Source organism: Protopterus annectens, chromosome 13.part0, assembly GCF_019279795.1.
Source record: "Protopterus annectens isolate FY-2018-M chromosome 13.part0, PAN1.0, whole genome shotgun sequence".
Lineage (NCBI taxonomy): Eukaryota > Metazoa > Chordata > Ceratodontiformes > Protopteridae > Protopterus > Protopterus annectens.
The window spans coordinates 880090458-880102412 of record NC_056747.1 but is presented as its reverse complement, the minus strand read 5'-3'; positions in this window follow the sequence as shown (position 1 = coordinate 880102412).

The following is an 11955-nucleotide window of genomic DNA, read 5'->3' as shown; positions in this document are numbered from 1 at the left end:
TGCCCTTTTTCCTTTCTGTTTCCTCGGGGGCAGCACTGCGCACACAAGCGCAAACACGTGCACACCAGCTCACATGCGCGCACACATGCTTAGACAGACTAACACTTGCTTATTCGGGTGAAAACGCACACACACCAGCGCATATGTGCTTACAGGTCTTTAAACAGCCCTATACATGCTTACTCTGGGTTAAACGCGCACACTCATGCTTCCACGCGCACACTCTGTCTTACTTGGGTTTACGGGCGTGCGCACATGCGCGCATACCCGCTCAGCAAGAAATTTTGGTGTTATCCACAGTATACACCTTCCATTTCTTGGCTTTCCCTGGCCTACCTGTTGACACACCTCTTTCCATGATGTCTAACTGACAGTTAACACATGACACTCTGCTCCAATGAGCTTCACTACTTTTATACATACCCCCCTTGTGATGTCACCTATCTCCTACTCTGTTACTCTCCATATCCTACTCCTACACTCCACTGACTGTGCTCATTTCCTATGTAAAAGTGCGATTCACTATCCTAACACTCATTTACATAGGATTGCCTACTAATGCTTGGTTACATATCTTAGACTGGGCTTCTCCCCTTAGCAACCCCTACTCGGTGGCCATGTTGTCTTCAGCCTGCTATTCCCTTACATTGTAATTTAACAATTTTCATAAATTCCACGTTTGTGGGTTTTAATTTTTATTTTTCTGTTTTTTGTGGCGCAGCCCGTTTGTGCGGTGCTGCGCTACGCTTAAACATCGGAAATCGCAGAATAAAAAAAGTATTTTTATTTTAATTTTGCATCTGGAAATATTTCCAATGGCCGTATATTTGGCCATTGGTATGCTTCCTCAACCATATGCAACCTTTATTTGGAGCTGACAAGGCTCCATTGTGCTATTTGCCGAACAGTACTCAGTTGTCAACTGAGTACATTTCTGCAACTAACACGGCTCCTACTCGGACAGGTTTGTGCTTCCTGGATCACAAATTTACCTCATTAGCATGCCTTTCGGCTGCAAGTAAGGTGATTTGCATATCCCAGCCCTGTCCGTGTAAGAGACGTTTTAGGAGCTCTCTTACATGCCCCTACAGGCTGTTCCTGGATCACTCATCGGACATGATGGCTGCATGGAGTCTTACTCTACTCTTAGAATCCGTGCAAGCCATCGTGAATCTGGCCCTTTATTAGCTCCTTTGGGTGTAAAACCACATGAGGTAAGAGCACTTATTAACAAAGAGACATTTTGTCAACATTACAATTGAGACTGATTTTTTTTTCAGCAGAAAATTTTCTTGGAGAATATGAAAAAAAGAAAGACAGTAACCAATGGAATTTTTATGTAATAATTTCTTGGAGAATATGAAAAAAAGAAAGGCAGTAACCAATGGAATTGTTATGTAATAACATTTAACAGAAAAACAAAAAAGAAAATTCATACACAGTTTCAAACAGAGGTAGAAAGAGAAACTTTAAAAGGACATTTGAAAGTGTAGGTAAACAATTACTGGAGATTGTAAACATTTATGACAAAAGAGGTTTATGGACTGCTGTCTGAGATTATAATATTGTGCTAAAAATTGAAATAGAAACAATTATACATATATCAAGCATGATAAATATGGAGGGAAATAGGGGTGTTGTAAGATACTGGGGACAACCCAAAACATGATTTGTGTGTGTGTGTGTGTGTGTGTGTGTGTGTGTGTGTGTGTGTGTGTGTGTGTGTGTGTGTGTGTGTGTGTGTGTTTGTGTGTGTAGAAAATAAAGATATTTGTTAAGTAACTGTGACAAAAGAAAATGTTATATATGAGGGGAAATGGGGACATGATGCAGAAAAATGTGAAATGAAATGTTGTAAATATAACAAAATTGGAAATGTATGGATGGAATGTAAAAATGACAATAAGAGTAAGGGAAAAGAAAATGAAAGAGAAGAATATGAACAAAAAGAAGACATTTTAGAAGTAGTAGAAACAAAAGAAAAATTAGATGAGAAAAAATAATAAAGACGACATAGTAGAATATTTTGAAATAAGTGATGCATAATACTTAAGTTGGGAGGTAGTAAAAGGGGAAAGGAATTCTAGTAGTAAAAGGGTAAAAGACAGAAAAAGAAAAATTAAAGGGATAAGTACAAAAGAAAAAAGAAAGGAAATTGGTGAAAAAGAATACATGAAGCTGATGACTGGAGCTTGGAATAATGGTTAAGTTATTTGACTCCTAGATGAAAAGTACAGTGTTTGATTCTCCCATTGGGGATGAAACATGGCTAGGCTTAGAATGGACCATTAAGAAAACTAATGACAGTTTTGGAGTGTGTTCTTCTATAAATGTCAATAGTATTAAGAATATAGTACAAAGAATAGGAATTATGGAGGTGTGTTATACACATGCTGTAGATGTAATTCTATTAGAAGTTAGAAGATTTTTAACAAATGAAGAAAGATTACAAACAGGGAAACTATGGAGAGAAAAAATAATCTGGAATTTGGGAAATTAGCTGTATTCCTTAGAAATACAATAGAGATATTAGATGTAACTTTAGCAAAATGGGAAGATTAACCATTGTAGATTTAAAATGAAAAAAAAAAAACAAGTATAAAGAATTATAACATTATATGCTAATACAAATTGTAAAGAAAGAAAAAACTATTCATGGGCTTACAAAAGGGGTATGTAAAAATTTGAAATAGATTATTTTATAGTATCAGAGGGTATAGTTATAGGAGAAGGGGTAGCTGAAAAAGGATTTTTCTGATAATCTTGCAATATGGCTGGAGAAAAACAAAAACAAGGAATATATAAAAAATAGGCCAAAGAATAAAAAGGATAAATGAGAAAGCATGAAATGAAGAAGGAAAGAGATTAGTAATACAATTATGTGAAGAGCATAGTACTATGAGAGATTTGAAACTAAAATGGTGGATGATATTTAAGGACAATATAAAAAAATGTGTTTTACAGTGGCAATATTATGCAAGAGAATTAGAGAAAAAATATAAAAGAATATATAACAATGCATTGGAAGATTTAGAACATAATAGATGGTACTTTGACAAAGAAAAAGAATTATATCAGAGAAATCAAGAAAATACAAGAATTGTTATATAAGCAAATATATTTTTACAAGGAAAACAAGGAAAAGAAGAGTTACTTAAGCAGATTTGTAAAGGAAGATGGTAGTATAATGAGATAAATAAAAATGTAGAAGGAAATATAAAAAGAACTCAGGAAAAGATTATGAATAATGTAGTATAATATGTACAAGAAATGTTTAAAGAAAAAAGGGTAGTAAAAAACATGGAAAGTAAAAAGTTAACAGAAAAAGAAAACAGGGAGTTAGAAAAGGAGATTTATTTAAATGAGCTAGATAAAGTATTATGACAAGTAAATATAGATTTAGCTGCAAGACCAGATGGAATAGTGAATGAAATGTGTGAAAATTTAAGGGATTGACAAAAGAAATACATTTTTAAAGATTTTGAATGAATGGTTAAATGAAGGTTTTATCGCCAAAGAATTATGTAGTGGAATACTTAATTCATATGGAAGAAGGAAGATAGAAGACAGTTAAAAACTGGAGACCAATAGTGTTTAATAATGATTATAAGAATTTTTTGAAAATTATACAAAAGGGATTTAAAACTAAATTGGAAAATATTATCTTAGATAGCATATATAGTATAAAGGAGAAGGGTTGACAAGAATTATTAATGATAATTACAGAAAGTGTGGATGATATTATGCACAGAAAAAAAGGAGTGAAAATCATGATAGCAGACCTTAATAAGGCATTTGACACAAATGGACATGAAATCTTATGGGTAATGATGAAAGAATATAATATAAGTGAAACATTTAGGAAATTATATATGCCAACATATAGGAATAATAAAGTAAACATACTTGTAAATGGCTGGCTAGGCCAAGAGGTACATATGAAGAGTGGATTAAGACATGGAGATCCAATGAGATATATAGTGTTTGCATTACTTATGAATGTGATAGTACATGAAATAAATTACAAAGTGAAGGAGATAGGGCTATTATACCTGGAGGTTTAGAATTCCATTTCTATTAATATACGCAGATGACATTATAATAAATGCAAAAAACAAAGTATGAATAAAATAAGTAATAATTTGCACAAATGAGTGTCTAAAGATGATAGGGATGTCTTTGATGAAAGATAAACTAAAGGTTTAGGTGATGTAGTAAAGATCAGGGGTGTACATTTTACACACTGGATGAAATTTCTGTGTTAGGTATACAATTTGTGACTAAAGATGTAAGTAGAATTCAATGGGAAAAACAATGGATGAAATCAAACAAGCCTGTCAGTTCTGGAAAACAAATTATCATTCAGAAAAATCTTATTTGATAAATTTAGTACTGATGAGAAAATAGCATACTTAGCAAGTATTTAATGTTTCCAACAGTATCTGAAAAAAATTATTACAGATATTTTCATATATATATATATATATATATATATATATATATATATATATATATATATATATATATGGGATTATAGATTAAACCCAGTAAAAAGAGGAGTTTTGTATGTAAATAAAGTAGAAGGAGGTTTAGGGTTAATTAACCCAGTGATACATGCTGTTTCATTTAATTTGTACAAAGTGTTAAAGTGTATAAATGAAAAAAGATGAGAGATAGTTAAATTGTATAAATATAAGTATGATAAATTTAAGGGTATGGTAAAAAAAAGCAAAAAGAGAAAAACACTGTATAAATGAGGAAATAAAATATTGCCAAGAAAAATATTTTTGAAAACAAAAATTGATGATATAGAAAAAAGATGGAAAAGTATGGTATAAGCATGTAATGATAAAACATTACTACGTAAAACTATGGGAAAATCTAACAGATGAAAAAATATTAAAGCTATAAAAATAAGAAACAAATAGCGTAATCATAAAGTACAATGTCAAGAATCTTTGTGGAGACTGGTAATATATAAATTGACAGTAAAAGGAAATATGCCGTATAAGTCAGAAAGTGATAGAATATGTTTATGTTGTCAAAATGAAGAAACTGCATTACATATGTTTTTGAAATGTAAAAGTGTAAAAATGTATGTGGAAAACTATGTAAAGAAGATTTTTTTGAAGATATAAAAAAGAGGATAAAATAAACATAGATATGATTAAATATGAATATTATAAGAATAGAAGTAAAGAATATTTTAAAAGAATAAAAAAGTTATTTTATGTTATATGGGTTATATGGAATGAAATAATAAATTAAATTACTTTTAAAGGTAAATGGATTTTAGCAAAAATATTAAATAAGATCAGATGGTGGTTATGGAAAAAGTATTGGGTTCTAACAGGGATGAACATTGTGTATGATTATATAAACACATTTGTGTGTATGTACACACACACACACACACACACACACACACACACACACACACACACACACACTTGTAAATATGTAAATATTTTGTAAATAATAGTTATTTTTGCATATAAATGAAGGACCCCTACTCTTGTTAATAAGTGCCATGGGAGATTTTTACATCCACTTGAGCTACCACAAAATTGAGCAGATTGCGCCTTGGTTTAACATCTCATCTAAATTATGGCACATTTAGGCATGCAGCACCCCATTATGCTGTACTGCAGTGTCACTATTAGAAAATTCATTAATCTACCTGGTGTGGAAATAGAACCTATAGCCTTCTGCTCCAAAGTAAGTGTGCCACCAGTGAGAATGCAAATGATACCTCCTCATAAAAGTTGTTCATTGTCTAAAAATTAACAAGAAAAAAATTACTGAATTTATTCTTACGTTTAGTGTTTGCTGGAAGTAATACAGATGAAACATGCATGCAGAGAAAACCTAAGATTTTCTGCTGTATCAGATAAACTGGAAGGAACAGACTGTATTAATTTTATGAAAGTACAACCGAGGAACTGGCCTGGTATTCAACAGCAGAGACTGTTAAGTGAAAGGGCACATTGGGTGATGCTCCAAACCTGGCCACATCTTGGTGTGGACAACACACTCCCCTCTGGAGTGCTGGATGTACTGCCACTGCAGAAGTGTGATTGTGCACAGCCACATGGACTCTCAGCAGATGTAGTTGCTGATCTATGTCCATGAGTCTGATGCTCAACTTCAAACAGGCGTTCTGTCACAGACAATGTACATTGTGAAACAGATTGTTTGTGATCTGTCTCAGACCAACATCTTTCCACTGCATCAGTCAACCGATCCAGGATATCAGCAACATGCTGGAGGCAGTCATGGATGTCAGACTGCATTGTATCTATAACCATGAGCATTCATCTCAAGTTCCTTTCAGACCATGCCTGTGCCTTCATGACGGCTCCAAACATACGCTGAGTGACACATGATGAAACACCTGTAACAAGTGGTGGAGGGACAGCAGGCTTCCTTCGAGCACCACTATCAATCCAACTGTGTGGTATCTCACCAATTCTTTGGCTATGGCCAGTCCTGACACTCCCTGCAGCCATAGTAGCCACACGTCCCTCTTTAATATTCCCATCCTCTAACTGTCTAATTTCTGTGACCTCAGAGTATTGGGTATGCATAGCCACACTGACTGTGTATGGTTATGATGAGGGCAGAAGGGGGATGTAATCCTCTGGGACAGATTCAGCCCCTGCAACACCTAGCTGTACTTCACTTTGGCGACCAGTATCATCAGAGCCTGAAGAGACCATGACGTCAAGTTGGGAAGGGGCAAAGACCAACCTTCCTCATCACCTGTGATGCAAAAGGAATAACATCACATAAATACCATGACTACTATGTTATGCAGTACTGTTACAATCTATGTTAAGCTGTATGCACAGCTCTCAGTACTACATACATGTATAACCCACAGTCTGATACAATAGGACATGAGAACATTATTTTCTGCCCAAATCTGTATGTATTTGAAATTAATGGTTCTTTAAACTAGACTCTCACTAGGAAGACAAATTATGCACACTGTGGACACTCTGCAGAACTCTGCACAGTTTACAGCTATGGTCATCTGAAAAGTCCTGACAATAATGTTACATTAATAAATGTGGTCACAACTACAAGGCAGAGGTATGACCATAAAGTGTACACAGTCAAAACATATCTGTACATTTGTCAGTCATGCAGAAAGAACATCAATCCAGCCAGCTATCCTAGAATGACACTTTAGCTAATACCTTGAACTAAATCTACATCTCTGACAAAAATGTTTTGTACTTACCAGCAGCAGGAGTACAGGCTCTTCCTATTCCTGACAGTCCTGAAAACCATTTGAGGGAGAGGTAATGTAAAGGGTCTATATCAGTCCGTCAAAACAGCTGACGATCAACACCAGATGTCGAACTGTGAAGTTCGAACACTAATTATCGCAAAGCCACAGAACACCGAATTCTTTCCCAGGGAAAGAATTCGGTGGGCCATTTCTGTGGCTTCGCGATTATCAGGACTGTGGTGGGAAGTTACAGGTCGGGTTCAGGTAAGTGCGTGATTGTGTGAAGATAAAGGTTAGGGTGCAGATTAGGTGACTTAGGGTTAGAGCGCGGGTGAAGTGGGTGTGCAATAGTGACAGATTTTAGGGTTAGGGCGGGATAGATGAGTTAGGGTTAGGGCATGGGTCAGGTGAGTGTGCGATAGTGATGGACCTTAGGGTTAGGGTTTGGGTTAAGGTAAGTGGATAGATAGTAGTGTATGTATAGTTTAGTGTAGGTTTAGATGTAGGATTTTAAGTGTTTGTGTGTGGATTGCTGTTTTTTTGGTGTGCTTGTGTTGTGTGTGTGTTTCTTTGAACAGTGATTTTTTTTTCCTGGGGGAAAAAAAATCGCTGTTCTAAGACTTCAATGTTTTTGTACTTTGTGGTTAGAAGTTCGGACATATGGTGTTCGAACTTCAGCCATTTCGGTGAACTGATATAGACCCAATGTAAACAGCATCACATGCTACTGCATAAAATTGGTACTAAGTCCAAATATCTCCCATTTACAGTAGTTGCTATGTTAACAGGTATGTGGGTCACAATCTCTGCATTAGCTTAAAACTGCAGCTTACCTCCTTCTCCCTACCCCGTGAAACAGCTAACACCCATGTAAAACTATGTATACCCTGACACAATAAATGCTACAGTATTCCAATGCTAATGCAACTAAGGATACCTGGATGCTCCTCTTGAGTGGATAAGGAGGCACCCACATCCAGAACATATTATGTGATGGATGCCTGGGAGCTGTCCTGTGTTGCAAGGTTTACCAGGATTCCTTTGTGGCTGATAGAGGTTGTTCCACTGCAGGGCCAGCACCGGTAACCTGATGATCCCTGGCCACTTCCACTGCCCATCTTTGTGCAGAGTTTATCAAAAATTAGCTGATCTGATGTAATATTTTTTTTTAAGTGTGAGATCACGATACAGTAGGTATCGGAGAATATGGCCTTTCTCCACTGTACTGTGATCTTGGAGTTGGTACATATAATTAACTGGGAGGGCTTGCCACGTCAAAAAAAAATAGATTTTGTTTTCTCATGATTCAGTTTTAAGTGCAGTCTAATCTTTGTGATTCAAATTCTTTCAGTACAGTGAGTTCAGTCCCTGTAAGCTGGGTAGGTGCATCTATAGAACTGAGCATGTGTTCATCGGCCAGTATTTTGTGAATGATAAATATTTTCTAGGCTGTGGAGGGAGAAAGAGGGAGCTAGGGAAAACAGAAAGCCCTGATGGCTGCCTAAATAATAGCACCTCCCACAGACTACATTCACCAGGCAGAAGAGAAGCTGATGACTTGCAAACAATTAAAGAAGAATATGTGGAAAAAAACATTAGGTGCGGCTTATCCTTTTCAAGTCTGGCCAAATACAGCATCCAGAATGCTGTTAATACTGCATCTTCTGCACGCAACAGGCAAGGGTAATCCCTGATCTTAATCTGCTGTTGGAGAACTGCATGTTTATATCAAGAGCTAGCACAGCATATGAAGCCTGTGGGTTTGTCTGTTTATATACCTGTTATTCTACAGAGCCCTACCACTGAGAAATACCTGGACAAAATGCTACCTGATGGCAAACTGGAGTGTTGCATTCATGAAAGCCATCATACAAAATGCTGTATTCTATCTATTGAAGCACTATATGGATACCAGTTGGAAGGCAATAAATTAAGATGCTGGGGTGGTGGAATTTTATTAAGTACTTAGTGGGTTAGGCAGTGTAGAGAAAAGGGACTTGCTATAAAAGTGAGTAAAACAAAGGAAGTATATTCAGAAATATATTCACATGACTTATAAGAAACACATCATTCTGTTAGCAAATCAGTACAATATTGTCTCCATAGTTAATTTCACATTTGCACATCCAGTCTTCTCAATGTTAAGATTTTAAGAATTTACTTTTAAAATGCTTATTGTATACAGTATAATCCTTACCTTTCAGGGAGGATGTTCATTGCCTAAGCAGCAACTAGAAAATCATCTCTGAATTTGTTCCTAATATACTGGTATCTAGAACTGTATTTATTTAGACTTTGTTGTCTGGGTTAGTCCCACTAGGTCACTGTCTTCCTTTCAGGAGACACCCAAAGTGGTATTCATACTGGGTAGGGAAATCTGGCTAGGGTACCAGGGAACTTCCCCGACCCATTATTTTTATGAGTGGGACCCATTTTGTAGGATCACTTCCTGTTTCCATTCCAGGTGCAGAGGTGGCCCAGAGAAACGGGGAGCCAGATGGAGATAGAAGGAGATGATGGAGTGCTGAAAGAAATGAAGAAGAAAGCAATTATTGAGACTGAAGAATGTGTGCAGGATTCTCAGGAAATGTTTCAAATAAACATGTTTAATGGAGATGAGTCAGCAAATGGTGGATGTATAATTCCATGTCTCCACTTCTAAGGGTTGCATGTTGATTTACTTTAAAAACTGGTGGTGCAGAGTGACTCAGAAATGAAGGAGATGTTTCCTGTGGGGATATTATTGAGAAAATACAAAAGGAGGCTGCACGGACAATCCTGAAGAATAGTGGTGGGAAGAAAAGGAAAGCATATGCAGAAAAAGTAAAAGAAGGCAAAAGTGGAGTAGCAGAAAGGAAGGCAGAAGAAAATGAAAAACAGAAGTATGTGGTAAGGATTCAAAGTAAAGAAGATAAAGGGACAGGTATGAAGGATGGGATAATTTAATAGCTGCTTTGGGTGTAAAAGCACATGAGGTAAAAGCATTTATACTTATTAACAAACAGACATTTTGTCACCATTATATTTGAGACTTTTTTTTTTCAGCAGAAAGTTTTCTTGGAGAATATGAAAAAAGAAAGACTGTAACCAATGGAATCTTTATGTAATAACAGCATTTAACAGAGAAGCAAACAAGAAAATTCATACACAGTTTCAAACTGGGGTAGAAAGGCAAACTTTGAAAGGGCATTTGAAAGTGTTATGTAAAGAATTACTGGACATTGTAAAAGTCTATGACAAAAGGGGTTTATGGACTCCTATCTGGGATTATAATATTGTGCTAAAAATAGAAAGAGAAACAATTATAGATATATCAAGCATGATAAATGTGGAGGGAAGTAGGGGTGTTGTAAGATACTGGGGACAACCCAAAACATGATTGTGTGTGTGTGTGTGTGTGTGTGTGTGTGTGTGTGTGTGTGTGTGTGTGTGTGTGTGTGTGTGTGTGTGTGTGTGTGTGTAAAAGAAGGCCATTTAAGTAACTACTTAAAAAAATGTTATATATGTAGAGAGATGGGACATGATGCAGACAAATGTGAAATGGAATGTTATAAACGTAACAAAATTGGAAATGTATGGATGGATTGCAAAAATGAAAATAAGAGTAAGGGAAAAGTAAAAGAAAGAAAAGAAAATGAACAAAAGGAAGATATTTTAGAAGTAGTAGAAACAAAAGAAAAATTAGATGAGAAAAAATAATAAAGACGACATAGAAGAAAGTTCTAAAATAAGTAATGAATAATACATAATTTGGGAGGTAGTAAAAGGGTAAAAGACAGAAAAAGAAAATTTAAAGGGTACAAAAGAAAAAAGAAAGGAAATTGATGAAAAAGAATGCACAAAGCTGATGATTGGAGCTTGGAATAATGGTTAAGGTATTTGACTCCTAGACACACAGTACAGTGTTTGATTCTCCCATTGGGGAAGAAACATGGCTAGGCTTAGAATAGACCATTAAGAAAACTAATGTAGTAGTTAGCTACAAGATTAAGGAAATGAAAAATTTGGAGTGCTTTCTTCGGTAAATGTCAATAGTATTAAGAATATAGTAAAAAAATAAGAATTTTGGAGTGGTGTTATACATGTGATATTGATGTAATTATATTAGTAGTTAGAAGATTTTTAACAAATGAAGAAAGATTACAAACAGAGAAACTATGGGGGGGAAAGATAATCTGGAATTTGGGAAATTAGAGATGTTCTGAGATAGCCATATTCTGTAGAAATACAGTAAAGGTATTAGATGTAAATGGGAAAATTAACCATTGTAGATTTAAAATGAAAGAAAAACAAGTATAAAGAATTATAAAAGTATATGCTAATACAAATTGTCAAGAAAGGAAAGGCTATTCATGGGCTTACAAAAGGGGTATGTGAAAAATTGAAATATATTATTTTATAGTATCAGAAGGTTTAGTTATAGGAGAAGGGAATAGTTGAAACAGGATTTTTCTGATAATCTTGCAATATGGCTAAAGAAAACAAAAACAAGGAATATATAAAAATAGGATAAGGAATAAAAAAGATAAATGACAGCACATGAAATGAAGAAGGAAAGAGATTAGTAATACACTTATGTAAGAGCATATTACTATGAGAGATTTGAAACTAAAATGCTAGATGATATTTAAGGACAATATAAAATGTGCTTTACAGTGGCAATATTATGCAAGAGAATTAGATTAAGAAAATATAAAAGAACATATAACAATGCATTG